The following is a 2514-nucleotide window of genomic DNA, read 5'->3' on the forward strand; positions in this document are numbered from 1 at the left end:
ATCTAGCGTACAATTTGACAGAGACAGAACTGAATATAACCAGTTATGCTTCAGGTGCCCCCAGTGATTACATGCTTAACCAACAGAACAGAAAGGGTCTTAATGGCCACTGGATAAAGAGACCATTCTGTGTTTCAAGGCTGGAGTTATCCAGGAATAAAGCTATATCTTCAAGCACTGTTGGTTTAAAATCTAAATCTAATATTTAGCTTTATGTAAAGAAATTTGGACAGAACATTCTAAGTTTCTCCGTGCATGTACTTTTAAAGTAATCATGTGTACGTAAGCCTTGGGTTGAAGAAATTTATGTATAGTGTTTTTTCTATGATCCAACTAGTACCTTATTCTTCTTTTTTTTTCTCCCAAATCAATAGGTCTTTTATTGCATCATTTAAATATCACAAATAGGTCTTAGGAATCATCCGGCATCTTGTTTCTGTAGCTGGAGAACCCTTAGGTCTTATTCAGCAGCCTGCTTAACTGTTCCTTTTTCAGAGACATAAATACAATCCATACATTTTCCAATATCCTTGTTTTTATTTAATTGTCATGGCTGGCTGAATCAAAACAGCCGAATTTGCAACAAGATCAATGTCATTTCCTTCAAGGGTTAATTCATCTTTCTGAGCTTGAGATACTGAACAAGCAACACCTGGCCTCCTCCAAACCCGGTAGATTTATTTTTCAACCAGGAAATTTCGGATCTCAACCAGAGACTGATTTTTCTGGATAATGACATTGATAGAGAAGTGAGTACACAGAGAGCTCATCTTGTAACAGAAGCCCAGTGCAACATCCTTGACCATGTCCTGTGCATGACTACAAATAGTGCAAATGGCAGCCCGTTCCTTTCTGTTCCCCCTCCATTTTTTGTCAATCCCGGAGCCTCATTTTTTTCTTTCCAAGGAGACTGAGGTCTACACTGATGTGATTGAAGTCCACACTGATGTGATTGAAGTCCCTCCACAGGGTTCCCCTAGGGCCCTTCGCAATTACTGGGCATCCCTTTGAAGTGATATCTACATTTTCTGGAATATGGACAGTCTGGTTGCAGAGAATGGTCTTCATTCTCACAGTAGACACAGCAAAAATGTGGTTCTTGACTCTTTAGATTCATCTTCAAAGGAAGAAATCTAGTACCAAAAACGTAAAATTGTGTTCAACTTCCTGTTACCTCTCATTTTTGTTTCTATACAACAGTGAAGGGATTATTACATAGGGGACCTTTTGTTCCTTACATTTACAAATATAAAGCCTTATGAATATTCAGACAAGATAAAACGTCTAACCAATTCTGGCCAACAGAACTTTCTTCAGTGATGGAACGTTCTAGATCTGCAGCATCCAATACAGTAGCCACTAGACACATGTGGCTACTAAGCATTTGAAATGTGGCTATTGCAACTAAGAAATTTTTAATTTCATTTCATGTTAATTTTAATAAATTTGAATAGTGGCAACAAATGTTGCTAGTGGGTACTTATTGGACAATGCAGGTCAAGAGAGTGATTTGAATGGCAACAAGTAAGCTTCTTCACCCCCAAATTCCTGTATCCCTATTTCTCATGGTGCCTTTGTCTCCTTGAGCTGAAACTGACTCTTTAAGCAATGAGATGCAGAATGAAATTAAAACTGTGTGCCAGTCAAAAAGAGTTCTTGGTTGTAAACACAAGTCAACTCTAGTTGACTTACATAAAAAATGTTTTGCAATTATATAGGCACTCCTCCAAAGTCAAAAGGAAGCCTGGCAAGTCAAGCTTGAGCTGGAACAAAGGAAGCTGGTGCATGGCCAAGATCTTGCCACCAAGAACAGTCAGCCCAGGATGCCATTGCTGGTCTTGCCATTCCTGGACACTTGCCACTACACTGCAGAATTCTGCTGCCCTTGGTCACTCTCTGCTGGCTGTTCAGCTTTCAATTCCACAATGGCCACTTCTAATAATATGCAGTTGACGTTGGGTTATTGTATCACCCCTTAGAGATCCACAGTATAGCTGTGTCAGTCCATTGGAAGGACATGTCTGCTTTTGGGTTCATAGACAGTGCCCCTCCGCATTTAGGGGCAAAGAAGGGAATCGGTGTAAGCAAAAGTATTTATTTCAATGAAAATTTCCTGTTTTATTTCCAAAGAGATTGACCTTAGTGCCAATTCTAAAGAAGTGGACACAGAATCAGAATGATTTGCTATATAGAAAATGTTTTAAGTTTTAAAATTTTTTGAATATGGTTGGCATTTGTATTAATCGTTAGCCATTAAATTATAATATAAAAATTGTAGAATTATAACTTTTTGTTGTCTTAAGAAGGAGTTTCGCTCGTTACCCAGGCTGGAGTGCAGTGGCATGATCTTGGCTCACTGCAGCCTCCGCCTCCCGGGTTCAAGTAATTCTCCTGCCTCAGCCTTCTGAGTAGCTGAGATTACAGGCGCCCGCCACCACACCTGGCTAATTTTTTGTATTTTTGGTAGAAATGGGGTTTCACCATGTTGGTCAGGCCGGTCTCAAACTCCTGACC

At 39.7% G+C, this 2514-nt stretch overlaps 1 pseudogene; it reads right to left on the reverse strand.

Moving 5' to 3' along the window:
* Positions 1–460: 460 nt before the first annotated feature.
* On the reverse strand, positions 461–1068 carry LOC108526448 (60S ribosomal protein L9-like; annotated as a pseudogene).
* Positions 1069–2514: the final 1446 nt, after the last annotated feature.

This window comes from Rhinopithecus bieti, unplaced genomic scaffold (assembly GCF_001698545.2).
Source record: "Rhinopithecus bieti isolate Rb0 unplaced genomic scaffold, ASM169854v2 scaffold_2888, whole genome shotgun sequence".
Classification (NCBI taxonomy): domain Eukaryota; kingdom Metazoa; phylum Chordata; class Mammalia; order Primates; family Cercopithecidae; genus Rhinopithecus; species Rhinopithecus bieti.